Source organism: Rattus rattus, chromosome X (assembly GCF_011064425.1).
Source record: "Rattus rattus isolate New Zealand chromosome X, Rrattus_CSIRO_v1, whole genome shotgun sequence".
NCBI lineage: Eukaryota > Metazoa > Chordata > Mammalia > Rodentia > Muridae > Rattus > Rattus rattus.
Window position 1 is genome coordinate 97,932,102 of NC_046172.1, and position 25,785 is coordinate 97,957,886.

The 25,785-nt window shown below is 36.4% G+C and overlaps 1 long non-coding RNA gene across 1 annotated transcript in view; it reads left to right on the top strand.

The window, feature by feature from the left end:
• The window catches only part of LOC116888855, a 105,913-nt gene extending 87,012 nt beyond the window's left edge, over positions 1-18,901 (top strand). Inside the window, exons 3-4 of the long non-coding RNA XR_004386346.1 lie at positions 15,501-15,605; positions 18,595-18,901. This is a non-coding gene — a long non-coding RNA (uncharacterized LOC116888855). The remainder of the gene's footprint in view (positions 1-15,500; positions 15,606-18,594) is intronic.
• Positions 18,902-25,785: the final 6,884 nt, after the last annotated feature.

Here is a 25,785-nt window from a genome sequence, read left to right on the forward strand (position 1 = left end):
TCTTTCATAAAAGTCCCCAAGCTCCATCCACTGTTTGGTTGTGGGTGTCTGCATCTGTCTGAGTCAGCTACTGGGTGGAGCCTCTCAGAGGACAGTTGTGCAAGCATGAGAGAGTATCATTAATAGTGTCAGGGATTGGTTCTTACCCATAGGATGAGTCTCAAGTTGGGCCAGTCATTGGGTGTCCATTCCCTCAGTCTCTGCTCCATCCCCCTATGCCTGCATTTCTTGTAGACCTAAGGATAAAATTTGGGTTGAGTGTTTTATGAATAGGTTGGTGTCCCTATCGTGCCAATGGGGTTCCTGCCTTGCCACAGAAGATGGACTGACTTCAGGTTCCATATCCCCACTGCTATGAATTTCAGCTAAGGTCTCTCCCACTGCTTCTTGGGTAACTCACTCTCCCAAGTTTCTAGTATGTCCTCCAGATGCCCCCACTTCAACCATTAGCTGCAGATATTTGTTTATTCTCCTGGTCTTCTGGACCTCTCTCTTGTCTTTCCCCACACCTCATCCCAAACCTTCCCATTCATATTCCCTGTCCCTTCTCCCACACAGTTTCCTCTCTCAATCTGCCTCTTATAACTATTTCATTCCCCCTTCTAATTGAGATTCAAGCATCCTTGCTTGGGCCTTCGTTTGAGGTTAACTTCTTTACATTTGCAAAGTATAGGGTGGGTATCTTGTATTTTATGGCTAATATCTACTTATAAGTAAGTACACACCATGCATGTCCTTTTGGGTCTGGGTTACCTTAATCAGAATGATAGGTAACACAGAATTCTTACTTTTTTAAACTATGACATTTTACTATCTTCATCACTGAAATGCAACACTTTTGTTTGGGGCTGCTAGAAATGGGTTTAAAACTGAATTTTCCCCTGAACAACCTTGAACCTGATGAAAAGTTTTCAAGAGTGATTTCTTCAGGTCAGTTAACTTCTTACAGAAACCATAACTGAACTTAGGCATGTCTGGAAGCCCAGACATTCAAGATCTCAAAGCTGTCCCCCACTGGTGAAGGTCTTTCAAGGCCAGCCTGGACTACATGAGAACTTGTTTCTGAAACCAACCAACCAAATAAACAAACAAACTTGTAAATGAATAATCAACGAAAAACAAACCCTCTAATTGGATCCAGCCTGCCCTTTGCCCTTTTTATACTGACTATAATCTGACAACGTAGACCTGATGCGATTACTTACTAGCACTAGGCTTCGTTTTTATGCTAAAATGAAGAATATCAATTTTGCCTATCATCATGGCTCTAGTACTCAGCACAATGCTTGACATATACAAAATGTCCTCAGTTCAAACTTATCCACTAATAGGGAAAGCGAATAAAGCTTTATGCTTGCTTGTTTGTTTTTTAGTATCACCATCAAGGATGTTGCTGCTGTTGTTATTGTTGTTGTTGTTGTTGTTGTTGTTGTTGTTGTTGTTAAAGATCTCACTATTATTTAGGGACATGTGGGCTTAATGTTCTGCAGTACCAAGACAAAAATCCATCACCTTTATAATTCTGGTTACAGAAAATGAAAATGACCCAGCTGATACACAATATGTTCTTTTTTGCAACTGTATTGTCTATGATCTATCCGAATTTATATGGCTGCCAGTTCTCTCATTAAAATCTATGGTTGCTGGCACAGATTTAGAATGTTGACTCTCCTATGATTCAGTTATCAAATGCTTGCCACAACAGGTGACTTTCTTCAGATTTGAAAAACTACTTGATGCAAGCATGACAGTTTATACGAGCAAGTGATTTTGTATTCCTTCATATCCTTCTCTATATAATGACATGTAACCACGGTGTAGGTTACTCAATGACTATGAATTTTGCCTAAGTATAATTTGGGCTAACTTGATGCTTAAAATCACTTTGAATAGATGCAGAGACAGTTAATACTATCTGCTTTTGTCAGCAAGGAAACCATTTCATCATATTGAAAAGTTTGATGGGCATAATGCAGCTTCCTTAGTTCACAGTTTTCTTCTTCTATCCTGTGAGTAATAAGAAGTTTACTGAAGTGGAAGCCTCAAGGCTATCTTGTTGATAGGTTCTGAATCAACATAAGGATTTCAAATAGACTGGACATGCTTTTCCTGATTTATGAACTTAAAGATCAAAGTGGCACATGTGTATGACTCTTTTATGCTCATTTCAAGGTTTAAGTGCCCTACTCCAAAAGGATAAAACTCGACTTTGCCTGAATACACCTTGGGTTTTCTCATCTTGATGATCAACTGGCTTAAAATACCATTCAATTTAAATCCATGATTTTTTTTTGAAAATTAGTAAAGAGAAAGGCAGTTGTTAAACAATCATAATTGTCATATAGTTTTAGAAAATAATGTATTTTGGTATGATAATTTTTTATCTATTATCTTTAAAAATGTTTACGCTTGTAAGATTTGTTTCTTCCAGTGTTTTTTATTCTATTAAAAATTGCCAAATGAAAGAGTTCTTGTTACTATTTAATAGAGAGAGCAAACTTAGACTGGCAGTGACTATAAGCCAGCCATCTGGACTTCAACTCAGTAAGAAACCTCCAAGAACTACATATCCACATAAATTTAACTCAAGACCTATTTTCAAGTATCTATTATTATCACTGAGGGACATAGAGTCCCTTTGTTAGTTTTTGGTCTTCATGATAAAATAATTTTTAAACGGGATTAAAAGGAAGGTCAAACACTATTAAATAGTGTAACAGAAAAAAGGGAACAGGGAGGCAAACAGGAGATCTTGGTAAAAAGAAAAGAAATGATAAGGATGGCCAAGCCTTTGGCGCTTGTTTTTACATTTAATTGAAGAGGCACTGTATTGCCTCCCTCAAAGGGTGATGTGTCCCTTTGCTGTACAAAAGGCTCTTCATCCTTTTTGGCTAAATCAAGGAAGTACGTCACTGTAATATTACCTGGTTTAGCTGCATCATCAGCTAGGATTTGCTCTAGTGGCTTAGAATTCAGGGCATCTATCAAGTAGAAAGGAATAACTAACTATATCTGTAGCTGAGAGTTTGCCTTCCATTTTGTTAATTTTGGATGAGGAAGGAATAATTCACAACATATTTGGCAGTCATTGTATCTTTGGTCTTATAATTTTGGGGCCAGTTTAAAGTCCGTGTATTTGGCTCTTTTTTAACCTTCAATTAGTTTCAAGGAGCCTGTGGGTCTTTATCAATTACTGTAAGGCCAGCACTTAACAATGTGTCATTAGCAGATGATGGGATATTTTTCCATTATCTTGTTTAAAGTCTGTCTCTTTTAATTACTCCTAAATTCTTTGTATAACAAGACGTGACTTGCCACTGATTATGCCTTTTGTCTCTAAGGAAAAATTGTATGTCTAAAATGAGGCTAGACAAATAGATACAGAGGGCATTTTCATTCCCTTTCTCCCTACCTCGCACTGTCTTCTTGAAAACATTAACAAGAGATAGAATTCTTACTGGAATTTGTACTTAAAGGATAATGGCAGACATTTAGATCAGAAACATGTGTTAACTGCATTGTTTTTAGGAGACAATAAGATCAAAATACCCAAACAACACCAAAGGCCATCATCAGGTGGAAGTATGTGTTTGTCTAACAAGTCACTGCTTACTTGCTGACTGTTATCCTGACTGGATGGCTAAAAGTTGTGGATTTCAGCTCAGAGTGGTTATGAGCTAGTTCGATAAGCATATATAAGTGACCAGAGTGTATATCAGTGCTGGTCAAGCTATGGAAAAACTAGGGGTTTGCTCTTTTGTTATTTATCTTTTTTTGGAGTTTTTTTATTTACATTTCAAATGTTATCTCCTTTCCCGGTTTCCCGTCCATAAACCCTTATCCCATCTTCCTCCCCCTTATTCTATGAGGGTGTCCCCCACCCATCCGCCCAGCCCCTTCCTGCCTCCCCAATGTTTTCTTAAGGTTGAAGAGCTGGCTGAGTTCAGATGCCAGCACCCAGATCAAAAACCAAATAGATTCTCACGGCTACAGCTCCACCATTTGTGCACAAACACACAAACGTGTACACGTAACACACATGCTACATAGACACACCACATCACACATACACATACCACAGTACACACCACACAAATAAAAGGAATCCTTTCTTCTTGTATGAGCCACTGGTTTTCATGATGCAATTAATTCCTGACTTAAAAAAATCTCTTGCACATGTTAGCGTGCATAGGAATTCGTCTCACTTAAACAGTAAGGAGACACTAATTTCAAATGCAGTTCAGTACAAATGTAAGCAACTCAGACTTAATGATGTTAAATTTTCTTTTGTTTTATGATAATACTATTTTTCCTTTGAAAATTTAAAACTAAGTTTTTTGTTCTCCAGATTTTGAAAATTGTGTTTACTTTATTTTAATGAAATAAAAGCCAAATCATTTACAAGGGTGTAGCAGCAAAACAGTGCATGTGTTTATTGCAATTGTTTAAAACCTAGCAAATGTGTGGTGGTGGTGTAGATTTAGGGATGCACAGCTAAATGAAGGAAATGTCTTTCCTTTTGGAGGAGGAAGTAGAGAGAGGGTAAGAGGTGAGAGGTGGTGGAGGACACCAAGAAAGCCAAGTTCCTCTAAATCAACTGAGCAAGGCTCTCATGAACTCACATAGACCGAAGCAGCAAGCACAGGGCCTGCCTGAGTCTGCATCCGGTCCTCTGCACATATGTTATAGCTGTTAGCTGGGTGGTTTTATGGAATTCCTGAGTGAGTTAATAAGTTGCTCTCTGATTCTTGTGACTTCTACTGGGCTACCAATATGATAAATTTTTTTTATCTTGTTACACTTTATTTTGTTATAGCCAGAATTAAAGAAAGAAAGAAAGAAAGAAAGAAAGAAAGAAAGAAAGAAAGAAAGGAAGGAAGGAAGGAAGGAAGAAAGAAAGGAAGAAAGAAAGGAAGAAAGAAAGGAAGAAAGAAAGGAAAGAAAGAGTGAATGAATGAATCAATGAATGAATGAATGTAAATCTACCTAGTAGGATAAAGGTTGCCAACCAAACTGTCAGTTATACCTCCCTGGAGAGGGAAAATCCATTTTCTTCAATAGAGTGACACTGAGAACACCAACTACTTCAGGACAGGCCCCGTGTTCAGGAGTATGTTGGGACAACACATAATGGACTTCATGGTTGAGTGTGTATTTTTATTTGGTTACAGTTGGTTTGGTTACCTTCCGTTTGGATGTTAACTTTATTGTTGGTTAGGTTTTTGTTCAGTTCAGTTTTCTTTAGTGAACATGTATTTTGAGAACATTTTAAATGGTCTCAATCATTCTATCATGTCTTCCCAAGATGGTAATGTATCCTCAGCAATAATAGCGATTGAGTTTTGCTTATGAATATAGTATTTGCATTTACAGAAAGGATCCTCTAGCTTAAACATAAATGGTTATTTGTACTATCAGAAAATATGGCCTGTTATAATTTTTAAATGTAGTAGTAGGAATAGCAATGCTGACTATAATTTGCTACATATAAAAGAAAATGTGGGCTGGAGAGATGGCTCAACGGTTAAGAGCACTGACTGCTCTTCCAGAGGTCCTGAGTTCAATTCCCAGCAACCACATGGTGGCTCGCAACCATCTGTAATGGGATGCTCTCTTCTGAAGTATCTGAAGAGAACTACAGTGTACTAATATATAAATAAAAATAAATGAAAAAGAAGAAAATGTACATGTTGATGTGTATATTTAATAGGTTTATTTTAATTCTTTAATTTTTAAAGTTAGAATAAAAAATTACATCATTTCCTCTTCACGCTTTCCCACAACCTTCCCATATATACCTTCTTCTTCTTCTCTTTTACATCCATAGACTTCTCTCATTAATCATTGCAACATGCATGTATGAATGGAGGTACAAACATGCAACCTACTGATATAACCTACCCAGTATGTATATCATTACTTGTATGTAGGTGTATGTATTTTGTTAAACACATGCACACATTACTTAGCATTTTATTCAATTTAAAATATAAAGTAATCCCATCCCTCACTTGATGCCCTGTCTTTCTGCTAGAGGTGGGCTCTATAAGTTCCCTCTTCCCACTGTAGGGCATTTCATCTAGGGTTCCCAGCTTTGACTCCTGAGGGTCTCTCACTTCCCAGATCTCTAGTACATTCTAGAGGGTCCTCCTAACCTCCTTCCTCCCAATGTTGCCTCTTTCCATTCTTTCTGCTGCCCCTCAGGGTTTCAGTCCTTTCCCCCACCCAATACCAGATCATGTTCCCCTCTTCCCCCATCCCCTTTCCCTTTCCGTTCCCTCTCCCTTCCTCCCTCCCCTCTTGTGGTTGCATTCTTCTCCCTCCCAAGTGGGACTGAGGCATCCTCAGTTTGTTGGCTTTATGAGTTCTGTGGACTGTATCTTGGGTATTCTGTACTTTTTGTTAATATCCAATTATTAGTAAGAATATACCATGTATGTCTTTTCGGATCTGAGTTACCTCACTCAGGATGATATTTTCTAGTTCCATACATTTGCCTATGAATTTCATGACATCATTGTTTTTGATAGCTGAGTAGTGCTCCATTGTGTAGATGTACCATATTTTCTATAGCCATTCCTCTATTGAAGGGCACCTGGATTCTTTCCAGCTTCTGGCTATTATAAATAAGGCTGCTATGAACATAGTGGAGCATGTGTCTTTGTTGTATGTTGGAGCATCTTTTGGGTATATGTCCAGGAGAAGTATAGCTGGGTCCTCAAATTATACAATGTCCAATTTTCTGAGGAACCTCCAGACTGATTTCCAGAGAGGTTGTACCAGTTTGTAATCCCACCAACAATTAAAGAGTGTTCCTCTTTGTCCACATCCTTGTCAGCATCTGTTGTTACCTGAGTTTTTGATCTTAGCCATTTTGACTGGTGTGAGGTGGAATCTCAGGGTTGCTTTAATTTGCATTTCCCTGATGACTAAGAATATTGAATATTTCTTTAGGTGCTTCTCAGTTATTTGGTATTCCTCAGTTGACAATTCTTTGTTAAGCTCTGTATCCCAATTTTTAATAGGATTATTTGATTCTCTGGAGTCTAACTTTTTGAGCTTCTTTGTATATATTAGATATTAGCCCTCTATCAAATGTAGGATTGTTAAAGACCTTTTTCCAATATGTTGGTTGCCATTTTGTCCTATTGACAGTGTCCTTTGCTGTACAGGAGATTTGCAATTTTATGAGGTTCCACTTGTTGATTCTTGTCTTAGAGCATAAACCATTGGTGTTCTGTTCAGGAAATTTTCCTCTGTGCCTATGTGTTTGAGGCTCTTCCCCACTTTCTCTTCTATTAGTTTCAGTGTATCTGGTTTTATGTGAAAGTCTTTGATCCACTTGGACGTGAGCTTTGCACAAGAAGATAAGAATGGGTCAATTTGCATTTTTAAAAACACATAGTATGCACTCACTGATAAATGGATATTAGTCCCAAAACTTGAAGTACCTAAGGAAAAATTCACAATTCATATGAAGTACAAGAAGAAGGAAGACTAAAATGTGGATGCTTCATTTCTTCTTAGAAGAAAGAACAAAATACTCATGAGAGGAAATACATGGACAAAGAGTGGAGCAGAGACTGAAGAAAAGATCATTCAGAGACTTCCCTGCCTAGGGATCCATTCCATGTGCAGTCACTAAACCCAGTCACTATTGCTGATGCCAAGAAATGCTTGCTGGCAGAAGCCAAATATGGGTGTCTCCTGAGGCTCTGCTAGACCCCTACAGATAAAGATGATGATGCTTGCAGCTATCCATGGGACTGAAGAAGGGGATCATAATGGAGGAGTTAGAGAAAAGACTGAAGGAGGTGAGGGGAATTGCAGCACCATAAGAAGAATAACAATATCAACCAACCAGAACCCATCAGAGCTCCCAGGAACTAAACCACAAACCAATGAGTATAGATGGAAGAACCCATGACACCAGCCACATATGTAGCAGAGGACGGCCTTGTCTGGCATCAATAGGAGGAAAAGCCCTTGGTCCTGTGAAGGCTCATTTCCCCAGGGTAGGGCATTGATGTTGGAGTAGGTGGGTGGGAGTTGGAGCATCCTCATAGAAGCAGGGGGAGTGCTAAGGGGGGATGGGAGAGGGGGAAAATATAGGATAACTTTTGAAATGTAAATACATAAAATATTCAAAAAATAAAACTAAAAAAAATCCTCCCAAATTACTCTCACATTCCTTTTAAATCAATAGGCAGGTTTAGGTGTATGTCATGTTTTACATTCAATTGGCAATGGCAAGAAGAATCTACCTGTAATTTTGCATTTTAACTTCATAATAAGATGGGGGAAACACTGAGTCCCAAATAAATTTGATTATTTATTCTAAGCTACACTTCAACTAAGTACGCATCAAGTCTGAAATCATGCTCTCTAGTACCCAGTCTACTGATCCATGTTACAAAACATGACGTTTTTAATGTGATATATTTAAAATGTAAATTATGCAAATTCAATTGAGTTTTCTGTATTTGTCATACATTGTTAATGTTCATGATGAGCCTGTTTGTTGTAGATATGTTTGCTTTGCTGGTGGTTTGAATACATTTTGTAGTAATGTGTTATACATAGAGATTGCTTTTTCTTGATGTAAAATGGTGAAACTTGAAAGACTAATCAATCTTTCAACTCCAAAGTAGTGGTTTTGTTCATTTCTTTCCTTCCTTATCCAGGAGTATCTAAAACTGGCAAACTGAAGAAGTGTTGGAGAGATGAGGGGTTAAGAGTTCATTCGGCTGTCCAGATGTATCCAAGTACCCCGTTATTTGGCAATAAATGCATCTGGGCAACTGATTGAACTTTTCGCTTCTCTTGACTCAACTGGAGCACCTACAACATTCAAGGCCTGCTTGACAGCGCAGACTGTAAAATGTCTTAGTCTAATGAGGCTCAGTGAGAGAGCGAGCTGCTTGTCAGTGGGTGGACTTCATTGCAAACCTAAGGGGGAAATGCATTTTTGTATATACTTATGTATGGACTATATGTAGTTTGACAGAAGGGAATGAATTTTGCTTCAAGTTTGTAAAATAAACAGAGTATTTTCCTCAGTGATACTTGTCAAGTGCCTATATTGCCAGTGTAAAATAACTGTATTTGTGATAAATAATAGCTAGGATGGCCTCAATCTATGAATACACAAATCTGTCTGATTTATTTCCTCCAGTTACTCCTTATCCTATTATGGGATTCCATTTCATTCATGGCAATGGTACACTCCTGACATGTTTATCACTTGTTGTGCTGCAATGTAAGCTCTGTGAGAGCAGGGCCTTTTTCCACCTTGTTTTCCACCCTGTGTACAGCATCTGGCAGAGAGCCTAGCACATAAGAGGGAAGCAATAAATGTTTGAACACACAGAAATTTGCTTGTACAGTTTTCAGTCTTGCAAGTCAGTTGGAATTGTTCTCCAACACATACATCACCATATGTTTTCCCCCTTAGCACTGCTCTTTACGAGACTTTGTTTATTTTGCTATAACTATACTTAGGCTGAGATAATTGAGGCAGAATTCTGCAACCACCTATAGAGAAACAGCTTCAAGTTGCTGGGCAGTGTTGCTCACTAAGACAGATTCGCTCAATGTTTGCTATCACAACTGTGAAAGGATTTGCATCAGCAACTTTAGTTCCATTAATTTAGGCACTATTTTTGGAGTATTATTTATGCCAGCAGAATAAGTCTTGCTGTGGAAAACTAACTACCTTAAATTCTATTGATTTGAGGAGTTCACTGGTGTTTTTGTTTGTTTGTTTGGTTGGTTGGTTGGTAACCAAACAAATAACTGTTTTCATGTGGTCCTGAGGCTGTAGCTCCCACATGAGGAGAATGCCATCCTAGCACCACAAAACAAAAGAGAAACCTCCCATAACTTATATCAAACAGAAGAATCTAGAAAACATAAATAAAGAGAAACTATCTTATTTGTAGTCCAAGGACAGAAGGAAAAGTTATATTCATTTTAATACTCCTTACTATTTTCTGAACAGAAGAGTGGGGATGTTGAAATATTGGTAACAACTGTTTTCAAATTAAATAATCATGTTGGTGTTATAAGATATAATGAATTATCCAGCAAAAGCCCATCCTCCAAATGTTGGCAGCTGTTTTAAAAGAGAAACTATAAATAAATCTTCCAGCATCTATGATGACATTGTCAGAAGTGTCCTCTCTCCCTCTTGCCACAGTCTAGGGAGTGTCTAGTTTTAGGTTTGAGGCGCTGTATTCCAGGGCAAGACTAATAAAAATGTAATAACTGTCTTAGGCCTAAGGAGTAGATTCCTTTCCTGATGTATTGAGGGACTTTTCATTTCCAGTGACGTCTATTACCCTGGGGTGCTTTTGCCTAGTGCAAAATAACATTTCCTGAAAGAGCAGATTGCTGTACAGGAAAGAGTTTTGAAATTACATGTGATGAAAGTTGTTCTAAAGAACATCAACTGTCAAACTTGTCAAAGTGACTTAAATATAGACCTGCCTGAAGACAAGGAACTACATTATTTGATCCCTTATAATATTTTCGTCTCAGAAGTTCTGTGAATTCAAGCTTGTAGAATAAGTTAAGACCTTAAAATTCAAAATGGCGTGTTTGGTTTCATTTAAATTCACAGAATGTATTTCTAAATGAACTCACTATGTTTGAAGCTCTTATGTTTATAGGTAGGAAAGGATTTCAGTTGATTGTGGTCTCTGAAAATTTTTAAAGGAAGTCATAAAAAATTCACACCATGTGACAACTATTCATAGCAAACATGAATTTTTTGAATGGAAAGAGTTTGCTTTGTTACAATATTGCTACAGAACCTTTTAATTTGAAAGGAACATTCACGTAATATGCCTTTGTCCTAAAAACATTTTTTGGATTACTTGAGTATTCCCTGACTTGTTACAACCATGCATACTATTATTTTCCTCACAGGAGCTATCTGAATATTTGTACTAATTCATTTTTGATCTAGCCATCTGCTGAAAGTTGAGTGTATATAATAACCAGAGAGAAGAGTTCATTGAGCTCTTATTCAGGTTTTGTCAGTTTAATATATGTATATATTATATTGTGATAATCTTCATACTCATTACCTCCTTCTATCCCCTCCTACTCCTGCAGTTCATCTTCTTTCCAGCTAGTCTTTCCCCTAACGTTGGTGTCTTATTTTGGGGACAGGTCCTAGACAGGTAGCTACAACCTCTCTGTCTCCCTGATTCCATATGCTTTTGGGCCCCAGTGGCCTCATGGATAAGGTCTAATTCTCCTGATTACACTGGCCATGTCATATGAGAAGAACATTTCACAGCATTCACACCTGTCTTCTAGTTTCTCTGATCATTATACCCCCTTTCTATGATGTTCCAGAAAGAAAACTTTTTAAACTCTGGGCCTTTAGTTCTGAGTATTGAAAAATGATAAAATCAAACTTTGCATGCGCAGTTACACATTGGTTCTTAAATGATTTCTCATACATACTCAGACAAGGCATGGGCAAAATGGCTCAGTCAATAAAGGTGGCTATAACCAAGTTGGATGACCTGAATTCAATCCTTTAGCCTCACATGGTGGAAGGAAAGGAGTAACTTCTGCTAATTTTCCCCTGAACTCAACACCTCTTACATGGCATGCATGTGTGTGTGTACAAACTCACACACACACACACACACACACACACACACACACACACACACACACACACACACACACACACACACACCTCCCACAGAAATAAAATAAAAGTCACACAGGAATCATATGTTTACTGTGTATTCTACGGTCTAATAAGAATTCTATATCAGATGTACTTTCCTCAATCTGAGTAAAAATAGTATGCTCTATCACCATGGTTACCTGACAATTTTTTTTCAAGAAATCTGAAGGTAAAAACCAATCTGAAAGGATTAGTTCAAGAGGATAAAGGACCAAAGGACAACCAAGTTTTTCAATGAAGTTCTAAAGTTCTTTCTTCTTCAAACATAATTTATATATAACCACAAGTCCATCCTCTTCCATTAAGTAAGATTTTATTCTTTTCCAAGTCACCCTCAACCCTCCCCTAAATCAACTACTTTATACACTGGACTTGACAATTTAACTGAAATGAAAAAAGGATACACATACACACATGCACACACACTTGCACACACACACACACACACTCCTGCTCACACGCAAAATGTTTTAACTTTCTGTTTCATTATATTTCAAGATAATTATTTATAATTGTTTTACTTATTTTGGCGAATGACATGGACTTTTAACAGTTTGAATTTTACTTCTGAATACTTAATAGTCATAAGATTTTGCTTCAAGTATTTCCAAGTGTTTGCATGGGTTTTATGAACTAGGCTAATGACAGATGTAACCTATTATCAAGCGTAGTTTTAATGAGCAACATTTAAATATAACGTTCACTGTCTCAGTGTTCAGAAGCCTGTTAATTAATATCTGCTATAAAATTGTGCTGCTAAAAACCACATGGAGATAAATATTTGTCCCCACTTTTGCCTGAGCAAAATTGATACTTAAAGAACTTACAATGCTTTAGAGACAGCATCAAAATGTCTGTGATAAATGCTACAGGGAGAAAAAATAAATTGATCGGAGTAGTTACTGATAGTGAATTCAATTTTGCGACTTAATCTCCTATTATTATTTTATACTTGAGAAAAATAATTACATTCAGGTTTTCCATGTCCTCACTCACTTGTGCATAAGTGCCCATGGATTCTATGGGAATGCAATAGATTCTGTTTAAAGGGTAGCCAATTGACTCATCATCTAAAAATGGACTTTATAAAAATTCACAAAACGCAAACCTTCCCAAGTTTAAATGTTTGACTCACATGCAGAGTATGAGAGGTGTAAATCAGAAAATATTTTATTTGTTCCCCTTGTTAGTTATTTGAGGCTTGAGGAATTTTTCATTCTCTCTCTTTTGTAATTTCACACTTATTATTTCAAATATACATGGCACTTATTATTATTTATGTCACATAATTCACATAACTTATTCCTCCTATTTGTGTTCCTAAACCTCTGCAAACACTTCAAGACAATTTACCATTTGGTTTAGTCAATGTTAAAACGTAAATTTTTAATGATGGCTTTAGTTCTGTGATAGAGGAAGTATATTTGCTCCTTGGTTTTGGAGAAAAATAAGACAGAACTTAAACAAATTAAAGGGAACAAGGTTTAGCTACATAAGAAGTCATGACGTTGATTGAAAGTAGTTTTAGTTAATAAATTAGGAATCTATGTGTATAACACTTTGTATTTCTGTTTTCTTAGCGAAACTGGAACCTAAGAAATGAATTGCTATTCAATGTTTTTATCTGTAATTCTAAGGGAAATAATATATAATTGGCTAATTTCTAAGAATTACACCAGGGCTGAGAATATGGATATAGTGTTTTATGAGATCAGGACCATATGTAGCTATTGCAAGTCCACCGATATTGTTCAAGTATAATCCTATTGGAACATACTACACTTTACACCACCATTGACTCTTGGTTATTCCAATTTGTAGATACAAGAAAAAATAAATAGTAAAAACCATTTTCAAACTTTGAGCAGTACTAAAACAGGACTTTTGATATTTTAGAGAGATAAAAAAGGGAAAAGCTAAAGGACACTGATACTTATTTAGACATTTTTCATCACCTATTTCTATACCTCAAAAAGGAGGAGTTGTGTGTTGTCTGGTGGCTGATAAAAGGGCCTAACAGGCTGTGGAGATCACTCTCTCACAATATATTTTGTGTCTCTGGTCACTAGGAAGTCAGATTGCATATGTTCACAAGAGTAAGGAAATGTTTCTGATAGAATTGAAAGGTAGATGTTGAATAATAACGGCAGCCCATATTAATTAATGCTTGCTTTTGGTGTGTGAGAGAGGAAATGTATTTGCTCTTCTACTTGCTATTAATTAATTAATAATTTGAATGACTAGGAAAAGAGAGTTCTGTTAAATGATATGAGAAATGAGGAATTACATTTTGCTCTAGTGAAATTATGATTTCAAGTTTTTGAAAGAAACTAAGACCACTAAAGAAAGACAGATTTTTATTTTTTATTTTTATATTCCTTGAAAATACATATAGACTACATAAAATGGACCTTAAAATATTTTGTTGTGTTCTCAAGCATTTACTGCCCCCTCTCTTATACACATTTCAACTTACACACATGCACATATGCACACAGGCACACATACATGTTCACTCGCACACACACACATGCACACACACACACACACACACACACTTTTTCTGATTGCGAAATTGGTACTTACAACCTCAAAAATGTAACAGACATGAACCTTGAAATCGTTTTATAAGCCTAAAAAAAAATAGACTTATTAGCTACGTCTTTGGCATGGGAAAAATTTAGTCAAACCAAACTCAAAAACACAGAAGACCCAAATAGAGAACATAGGGTTTTGACTCTCTGCTTAGTTACACACCCCTAGGAAGAAAACCTAAAAGAGCAATTTGTTCATTACTGGGACTCAGTGTTGGTATAAAGATTGATAGTTGAAGGCTCTGCTCAGCAAAGATGCATTCATTTTTTTCTGGACCAGCATAATTCTCAACCGGCATTTAAAAATATGGAATGTAATAATAATTGATTAGTAACCTGATAGATTATTTGTAATATATCAATCATTTCAAAGATAACTTATAGAAACAAAAGTCGTCCAACGTGAATTTTTTTATAAGCTGCTGGACGATGTAGTACCATCTCTCAATCTACAAAAGAAGCTAAGAGTGTTCTTTCAATCATCTGATACACCCAACCTTTTATTTTTAAGTTTCAGTACTACATTATCTGCTTGGTCTGTAATATTTCATCAATTACTACTAACTAGTTATTAAATAGAGGAGCTGCTCTACACAGAATAGATGATAAACTTGCTTAGTGTATTTATTTTGTTACAAACCATTTATTGCTGCCCTCTGGTGGATAGTGTTGGTTAATGCAAAGGTAGAAATAGAGGTGGATTGTTTCATTTTGAAGAGAAATAAAACTTAGAAATTTATAAAATATGTTTGTGTTACACAAATTCTTGAAATCTGTTGTAGATTTTTATTTTCCTATAAGATGCAACCTTTTAATTTTAGACATGTAAATTAATGTAAAATTTTATGTTTCCTCAATGACTTGCAAATCTCAAGGACCTATTCATAACTCCCTTCGCAAAACATTGATTTGAAGCTCTATTTACCCAAAGAGAATATGCAGTAAAAGCATACAGCACTAGATCCTGAACAAGAAGTCTTACAAAAATTAATAGTTTTGTGCCTATAAGTAGGTGAAAAGAAATATTCTTAGACATTCTTCATTACTTCCATATGTTTCCCTGTTCTTGAAATGAAGTATTGACTATTGTAACACTAAAGATGTTCAATTGAGTTAATTTAATTTAATTGTTTGATATGCAAGTTATTTCGTATTTTAACTAATACTCTTTTTCTTTTTTTCTTTTCTCTCCTCAGGGAATGAAACAATTCTTTTAACTTCCTAATTCTCAGTTTGAAACTCTGGTTGCTTAAGCCTGAAGCAATCATGGTGAACCTTGGCAACGCGGTGCGCTCGCTCCTGTAAGAATTCTATTACTTTAATTAAAGCAATAGTTACTTTTATGGTTGCCTACTCAATGATATGAAAAGGCTTGCATAAGACCAGGCTACTCTATGACCTGTATCAAAAATATGAATATTTTGCATTTAAAGAAAATAAATGGGGAATAAGAATAATCTGTCATCTAATTAAATTTTAAGACTCATCTACTCAAATGATATAGAGATAATAGCCTCAATTCCACTTATTCTAGTTTTTATGGTTGCTTCTTCCCCTTTCGTTCTTGTATGAACTGAACAATTACAAAAATCAAATGGCTGCTTATTGTGGTACTGACACCAAGGTGTGAGGTCAACTTAGGAAAGACACATGCTGAACTGAAGAACATTGTGAGAAAGGGAAGAGAGGATGTCTGTCTAAGCAACTGATTTTGTAAGGAATAGTAGAGGATGCTAGAGATCTGAAGGCAGGGATTGAGGATGTAGCTGATAGGGCAGCACACTGTGGTCCTGGAATGAATAAAAAGTTGAATTCAGTAGAATGCGATGTAAAGACTAGGTAAAGAATCATATACAAGAATAAAGCCACTGTAAATCTCACCCAACCCAAACTTACTGTTTGAGAAGTGGATAAAGCCTGAGCACTTTCACCAAGAAGTCTTGAATCCTTTTGCTCCTATGTAATAGGTGAAAGTGATAAACAGGAAAATAGATAAAAGTAAAACTAAAAATGAGATAGATAGATAGATAGATAGATAGATAGATAGATAGACATAAGTAGATAAATAAATCTCATTCAGAATAGCCAGTCACAAATGATGTTTCCAAACATGAAATTTTTTAAATTATTTTATTTATTTGCATTTCGGGCATGACCTCCTCCCGGTTCCCCCTCTCACATTCCTCTTCCCCCTTGCCTCCAAGAGTGCTTCCTCTACCAGACTTTCCCCTTCCCTGGGGCTGCAAGTTTCTCAAGGTCTAACTGCATAATCTCCCACTAGGGCCAAACCAGTCAGACCTCTGTTCTATATGTGCCAGGAGCCTTGGACTGGCCTGTGTCTGCTCCTGGCTGGGGTTCCGTCTCTGGGAGCTCCGTGGGGTTTGGGTTACTGGAGACTGCTGATCTTCCTATGGGGTAGCTCTCCCCTTCAGCTTCTTAAATCCTTCCCCTAATTCAACCATAGGGGTCCCGAATTCAGTCCAGTATACATATCTGCTTCTGTCTCTCTGCTGTCAGCTGCTGGTAGGGGCTCTCCACGCTAAGCTCCTGTCTGTAAGCATAGCAGAGTAGTGTTAGGCCTTGGTGCCCCCTCCTCAACCCCATGAAATGGATCCCAATTTGGGCCAGTCACTTGACCTACTTTCCCTCAGTCTCTTCTCCATTTTTGTCCATACAGTTCTTTTAAACAGGAACAATTCTGGGTCAGAAATTTTGATTGTGGATTAGCAACACTGTCCCTCCACCTGGGGCCTTGTCTATTTCCTGGAGGTGGACTCTTCGACTTCCCACTTCTCAATGTTGGGCATTTTGGCTAAGGCCACTCCCCTTGAGAGTCTCTCACATCCTGGTTTCTGGTACATCCTAAAGAGCCCCCCACCCCTCCTGAGGCTGCATTTCCATTTTTCTGTTGGCCCTTTGGGCTTCTCTCCTGCCCCCCATGCCTCATCCTGTCTCCCTTTTCCCCTTCCCTTCCCCTCTCCCACCCGTTCCCTCCCTCCTGCTGCCCCCTATATTATTTTCTTCCCCCCTTCTAAGTGGGAGAAAATTTTGAACGTAATTGTATTTTTAAAATCAGGGAAGATACATGTGTTGGTTTTGTAGGACACACCTTAGGAGCTCACATCTTGAGCAAATATTTGTCTTTGAAATGTAAATAAATCTCATCACTATGAGGGAAATTAATTTGAATTAACAAAAGTGAAATAGAAACATCTCCCTTGTCTTAGATTGCCACCCAACCTGAAATTCTTACGGGTAGAATCTAAGGACCAATGTAAAAATATGTATTTTAAATGACTTAAGAGATTGAATTCCTACCTCTGTCCATGGGAATCAATCATATACAGACATTACTCTAAAGCCTAGAGTTAAGTCCTAGAAAACCAAGGGCACAAATGAAGTAGACAGTAGGGAGCATTAATGTTTAAGACACAAGGCAAGAAGTGGACAACCATCAGAAACTCACTTTGCAAACATAAGAATTTGGAAATACTTCTAAAAAGAAACGAGTATGTATTGTGTCACAGCACCTTTCAAAACACATTCATAAAATAGTTCTGATAAAGTCTTATACTTTCTTTTAAATTTAGGACAACAAAATTCAACTTCAAAGTATCTTGTCTGGCCACTGGATGCTTTAAAGAACTTTACCATTATTTCTGTCACAGCTGTCTTAAAGAAGAGGTCAAAGAAATTAATATTTTAAAAATATAAAGAATAAAACATTAAGTCAGTCTCTGAAAGAAAAATACCACGTATTTTCTCTCATCGTAAAGCCTTAACTTCATAGATACACTTAATCATGCATGAACAGATGACATGAAAATTAAAGTAAAACTCTCAGGAATAAAGAGGTCTAAGGAGAGTGAGGGAGTCTATTGTGGTGTGGGAGGAAGAAATACTCAGAATACTTTCTATGTTTATATGAAAATGGTCTTCCATAATCAAACATTATAAAAATATAGATCAAAAAGAAAATAATAAACTATCACACCAAGTCAAACAAGACTGTGTTTTGGGACAACAGTAATATTTTAATACAGTCTGAAACTAGACCTTATGATGGGCCCTGGTCCTGTCATTTACTTCGCTACATTGGCTTGAGAAAATGTCAGAACCCTTATAGCAGTCACTCAGTAAAAAAGAGTGATTAAAAACAGGAAATGAAGAAGATGGAGGAGTCATGGTCATAGTAATGGAGAGGTGGCTACACGCTATTGTATAGTAGAAGCGAAATATTGTGTGTAAACAGAGCCTGAATTTCCTTTCTCTTTTCTTTTTAATTTTCAGGATGCACCTAATCGGCCTATTGGTTTGGCAATTCGATATTTCCATAAGTCCAGTAGCAGCTATAGTAACTGACACTTTTAATTCCTCCGATGGTGGACGCTTGTTTCAATTCCCGGACGGGGTACAAAACTGGCCAGCACTTTCAATCGTCGTGATTATAATCATGACAATAGGGGGCAACATTCTTGTTATCATGGCAGTAAGCATGGAGAAGAAACTGCACAATGCAACCAATTACTTCTTAATGTCCCTAGCCATTGCTGATATGCTGGTGGGACTACTTGTCATGCCCCTGTCCCTGCTTGCTATTCTTTATGGTGAGTACAATTTTATTCCTTTCTCAATCTCAGATTTTTCCACAGGTTTGAAATAGTCCTTGGGATGTTATTCACACAGTTAATAATTTACCTATAGAATCTGAAAAACAAAAACAATAAAAACAAAAAGTAAGTAAGACATATTGATTGGATATGTTAAAATATGTGAAATAAAACTTGAGGTGACTTTTCAAAAGTTAAAACACCTATTTTGTAATATATTGAAATTATGCATGAACGTTTTCTTTGCAAGTGTCAGTTATAAACAATAAATAACCATAAAAATGAGAGTGGCACCCTGCCCTGTATTTGGGCTAGCACATTTACTGTCAATGCCACATATAATACAAAAAAAGAAAGCAAAACTTGTCTTTTTAACATAATTTTATTTTAAGAAATGTTTCTGGGTGAGAGATATTAAACCCAGGGCCTCATCCACTCTAGGCAAGTGCTCAGTTACTGCTCTACCCCCGGCACATGCAATCTTTTATGTTGACAAACTACTTGGTACAAATTATGCACTCAATGGGATTTGCTCCTCTTTTTCATGCAGTCTATAAGTCATGGTTTTATAAGGTATAACAATTAATATCTTAGCACATAAATGCAAGTTCATACCACAACCATAAAACTCAGCTTCAGTGATTTTCAAGAGGCTTGATTTTTTTTTCCTTTGATTTTCTGCCATGTCTTTGCTTGTTCATTTTAATCTACATTTTGGCTAATATTTCAAAAAAAATCAGTCCTGGTCATGAATCCTCAATTGTCTTCCAGAGGACCTAGTTTGATGCACAACATCTACATGGCAGTTCACCAGTATTTCTAACTGTAGTTTTAGGAGATTTGATGCTCTCTTTTGACCTCTGCAGGCCATAGGGCATGCATGTGGTACAGACATACATATAAGGAACACAGCCATACACACAAAATTAAAAGGGAAACATCCAACATTTAAAAATATTGATAGGAAATATAAATGAATGAATCAAAGCTCATATGTACTTCCTGCATCAGGCTCCCACGGGTGTGTACCACTCTATTTTTCAATAAGTACCATAACTACAAAATTTGAAAATCAAGCTCAAATTTAGTTATTAATATCTGGAAGTCCCAGCTAACTTTAATTATCCCACATATTCATCATCCTGTAGAGTAAAAGAGAGATGTCCAACAAGTTCCCCAAATGCATAAGGGAATTAGACAATAAAAATATTACTAAAATAGTATCTAGCCTAAAAATCTTAAAAAGAAGAAAGATTTAAAAAATCTTAAAAAATCTTAAAAAGCGATGTGTCTCAAACATCATCTCTCATGATATATAAAACTTACCCATTCCCAAATCGACAGTGGCAGTCCCTAATTTAGCAACTCTAAATGCCTTTAGATAGGCACTCTTAGGAAGTGGAGTTTTCTACCTCCACGAGTTTCAGAGACACATTTACCTCAAAGCACCTATATCACACTGGTTATCTGGCCTTTTACTTCTCCAGGATTAGTGAAACATGGTCCCATAAGTGAGGTGAAACAGCAAATTCAAAGGTACAGTTAAGACTGTGAGCTCCTCACTGTCTGCCTTTTTTGGGTAGATCAAGGACAGGCTATGAAAAAGGTTATAAAAAATGTAACAAAAATAAAAAAGAACATTATTGGGAAGGCTGAGATTGATCTAAAAACACCACTGCAAAGCAAACTCTGAAAAGTTACCAAGATAAGCTTCAGGTCACAGAGGGAAAAGTCTGCACAAATCTCAAGAAAAAGTCATTTCCTGGAGGCAGAATGGAGTGAAAAGGAAAAATAAACATGAGAGGCAGAATTGACATTTGAAGAAAATGGGTCAGTGCAATGGTGAAGAGAATAAAACATATTTTACAGGACAGGAATGTCACAGATAAGTGCCATCAACTCTTCCCATACTGCCCTTCACTCTTCACTTAAATTCCTTGAAATAAACCACACTGCTACACCTGGGAAGATGTTCTTGGGCTTAAAACCTTAGAAATAAGCAACAAAGATGCAAATTCCCTTCATCTGAATCATTACTATAGAATAGATCACAATTGAAGACATATGCTGCAAACTTCATCAAGATATGTCAGACCCAGGAAAACAAATAACACTTCTCATCACGTGAAGAATCTAGAGTTATTAACACAACAAACAAATAATAATATGAAAACATAATGTCTATTTGGGAAGAGGATGGCATTCAATGTGGAGAATTAGAGGGAAATACTATCAAAGCAATATATGTATTTCATGGTTTAGTCTACTATTTTTTGTATAATAAATATAAACTAATAAAAATAAAACAGAAGAAAACAAAAACAAAATACTTCAGGTGAAATTAAATATTTTAAGTAAACACATTAATATGTCAAAATGCTTTCATAAAGCTACCTGACAACTGTGAATATAAATACTTTTTCTCCCTTAAAATACTTGGTCTTAAATAGTCCCGTGAGAAGTAGTGGTTATTAATGTCTACAATAAAAGAATGTAAGGAAGAGTACAAACAAAACAGTGATGAAAGTAGACATTGTGATCTTGATGTCTGACAGTCAGTTTCAAATGAAAACAGAGGGGAAAGGATGTTCAATGATAAAAGACAAAGTTAACAGCAAATAGGTAGCAGGCACAAAAGTCTGTATATTCTATAATAATCATGAACACTAAAAATAAAATATTCAAAAGAGGGAAACTATTTTAAGATCTACTCAAGACAAGGGAGACTGGAGAATGTGAGAAGGTATGCATGATGTTATGTACCTTAAACCCATCATTCAGAATCCCCATCAATTCAAGAGCATGTTGGTCTACATAGTGAGTTCAAAGCCAGCCTGGACAATTTAATGCGACTATCAGAAGACTGTGTAGAGGCAGGACAAAATAATTATGAGTAAAGACATTATGTTATGATATATATTAAGTATTTCACATTTATAAAGAATGTATCTTCTTACAGATTGCAGATTAAGCTGACAAAAGGTCACTAGAAAGTGGAAATTTCATAAAAGTACTTTCTAATAACAAGATTCTAGAAATCATTAAAAACAAAATATTAAGAACATTTTAACTAGTTTAGACATTTTAAAAAATTCTTTTGTGTTTTGATTGGCTTTTGTTTTTGTTTTTACATAGGATTTCTCCATGTAGCCTTGACTCCCAGAAATGAAAATTTGCTAAAAAGAAGCATTTCATTTAACTATACTTAGAATAATAATCAGAGAAAGATTTATATACTTATATTTATATTCATATCTATTTTGAAAAATTAAAGTACACAAATAAAATTTTCTTGAAGCAGTGATGGAAACCCACAAAGAAAGCCCAAAAAATAAAACAAAAAAAGGTAAAGAAAAATTCAAAGAGAGATAATAGAAATAATTGATTGGGTAAAGAATAGAAAGAAATATATTCAATTCTGAAATAAAAACCTGTTTTAAAATAGAAAACTTTAGCCAATTTAAAACAGGGAAAAAAGATATATAGAGAAAAACAGTATAGTAATTGAGAAATAACCAAAAATAATAACTTTTAGGATCTTGAGCTTCTTTGTAGCATCACATGCACAGCAATTAAAACGAAAATTAATTGGATGTGGTTTAGTGATAGAAAGTTTGCCTTACCTTTGCAAGGCACTGAATTCTATCCCAGCCCTCCAAAAAAAATCTAGGGCAGAAAAATGTATGTTCACTAATAACTAGATAATTAGAATCATTGAGAAGAGAATTTTGCAAGCTATGTTTTACAAGTACATATTCAAAAATAATTTGTGTTTTTATACACTAGCAAGAGAAATTGGAAAACATATTCAAGGTTACTGTTTTTAATATAATTAAAACAAATAAGAAGTATAAATCTACTAAAATATGTAATGGAGGTACATGAAGAAAATTTAAAACACCAGAAAAATTATTATAAATAGACTCAAGAAATTAAGATACATACCTTATTTATAATTGGACAAGTCAGCCTTCTAAGGATATTAATACTTCCTCAAATGATCTGTAGATTCAGTTCAAAAAATATCTGCATGTTTGAGGGGCATACATATAAAAAGTGCTTTAAACTTTATGATTACATGTAAATGAACTAGAGTAGCTGAAACAATTTTTAAAATAAACTGATTTCAGACAGGAGAGATGGTTTGGTGACTAAAATGTTTGCTACACGAACATGGGGGCCTGAGTACAGAGCCATAGAACCCATGGAAAGGTGCATGATATAATCTTAGTACTCGTGTGCCACTGTGAGAGAGAGAGAGACAGATTTCCTGTAAACTCACAGGGCAGCTAACCCGGTGTATATGAAGAACCTGTCCCAAACAAGGTTCAAGAGCAAGGAAGGACCTCCATACTTTGTCTGAGGCATAAATGTTCCTGTACTCACACAGGGATGGTTGGACAGACACAAACACACACACACACACAAAGAGACAAAGAGAGAGAAAAAGAGAGAAAGAAAGAAAGAGAAAGAGAGAGAGAGAGAAAGAGAGAGAAAAGGGACACATAAGACAGAGAGACAGAGATGAGCAAGAGTTTATTTTAATGTCAAAGACATAGAATTTGATTTAATATTAGGTTTCAGTCTCAAACAACAATATTCAAGAATGCTATGTTGAATAGATTACAGTCAAATACTGAAAAATCAGCAAATACAACAAAGGCTCAAACTCATTTCAATGGAGAAAAAAATCTTTCTAACCGATATTACTGGAGTTATTATTTATCATATGTAAAAAACAAATTTCCATCTTCATAAAAATTACACAACTAAGAAAAACTAACTCAAATGGAATTCCAATCTAAATTCAAAACTACAAATTTTCTGTAAGAAAGGAAAAACCTTTACAACACTGGGTTAGGCCAAGGGTTCTTAGAATTGTTATTGAAATCTAAGGTTCATGTTGCCAAGAGACAGAAAGAAACTGGTGGAAAAAACTGTCTGGGCTTAGATGGCCAACGTCCTAAATACCTCAAAACAAAAGAATGAAGGACAAAAAGGAAATAAGGAAAGGCCACCTAGAGGAGCAACAGGACACACAAGGGGGACTGGCCTTACAGGAAAAGAACAACCCACTATCTGAATCTGCTTGGTTCCTGGGTTTTATCTCATCCTTTTAATCAGTTGTGATAACTGTGAGAGTCAGATAAAGGATTTCAGCTATTCACTTCTGGACAAAACTCAAAATAAAATTATTGTTCCATATCTTCCATGTTATTCAATCCTTTGTTAATGTAACTAAACATCTGAACCCAGAGGTAGGCCTTATTGTCCAGTCACACAATGATAGAAAATTGAGCCATAAAAAGAATAGATAAATTATGCTTAATAAGCATGAAACAATGACATTTAACTGGTTGAAAAGGAAGATGTAGTAGACAATTTTCAGTAGTAATAAATCTAATAGAGGGTAAATAAGAAAACCAAGAGCTAATTTTAAAAGAAAAAAATGAGGAAGAGAAATGGATAGATGAGTCACCAAGGAGGACATACAAATATTAAAAATAATGAATAAATAGATAAATAAGTAAATTTGGAAAGACATTTATTAACAACATTTTCAAAATAAACTGGATTTCACTTCAAATTATCTTTTGCCATTATACTATAATTCATCATGTATGTTTTCATTCACACAAACTGTTTAGAGTTAAAATAATATTAAAGCTCACTCTGTCTCTACATGCTAACAGAAGCTAGGCTCAAAATTAATTAATTCACTGGGCAGACTAAAAATTACTTATTGATTGATTTACATCCCAAATGCTGCTCCCTCCTACCCACCCTGTCGGTGTTCACCTCCAGATTCCCCCTTTCACCTGGAAGAGGACAGCTCCCCCATATTCCTCCACCCTGGAGTATCAAGTTTCTGTAGGATTGGGCTCATCCTTTTCCCACTGAGGCCAGATGTTTTCGTTAGGGTTTTACTGCTGTAAAACACCATGACCAAGGCAACTCTTATAAGGACAACATTTAATTGGGGCTGGCTTACAGGTTCAGAGGTTCAGTCAATTATCATCAAGGCAGGAACATAGCAGCATCCTAGTAGGCATGGTGCGGGAGGAGCTGAGTTCTACATCTTCATTTTCAGGCTGCTATGAGGAGACTGACTAACTTCCAGGCAGCTAAGATGAGGGTCTTATAGCCCACACCCACAGTGACACACCTACTCCAAGAAGGCCACACCTTCTAATAGTGCCACTCTCTGGATGGAGCATATATACAAACCATCACACCCAGACAAGGCAGCCCTCTACTATATATATATATATATATATATGTTCCTGGGTCCTCAGACCAACCTATGTATGTATGCCCTTTGGTTGGTGGTTCAATGTCTCAGAGCTCCCAGGGGTCCAGGGTAGTTGACACTGTTGGTCTTCCTGTGATGTTGACATCTCTTTGTCCGCTTTCAGCCCTTCACCTAACTCTTCCGTAGGGGTCCCTGACCTCTGTCCAATGTCATCTTGGTCAGCTGCGGAGTAGAGACTCTCACAGGACTGCTTTGCCAGGCTTCTGTCTGGAAACACAACACAGCATCGGTAATAATGTGAGGGACTGATGCCTGCCCATGGTCTCAAAAATGGACTGACCTTTGGTCGGCCATTCCTTCAGTCTCTGCTCCATCTCATCTTTGTCCTTACATTTCTTTTGGACAGGACCAGTTTTTGGGTCAACGTTTTGTAGGAGGGTTGGTGTCCCCATCCCTCCACTATGGGGTCTTGTCTGACTATTGGTGGTGGTCTTTTCAGGTTTCATATCCCACCGTCGGGCATTTCAGATAAGATCACCTTGATCGACTCCTTAAAACTTCCCTCGTCCTGGGTCTCTGGAACTTCCTATTTCTGGGTCTTCAGTTTGATTCCATTGA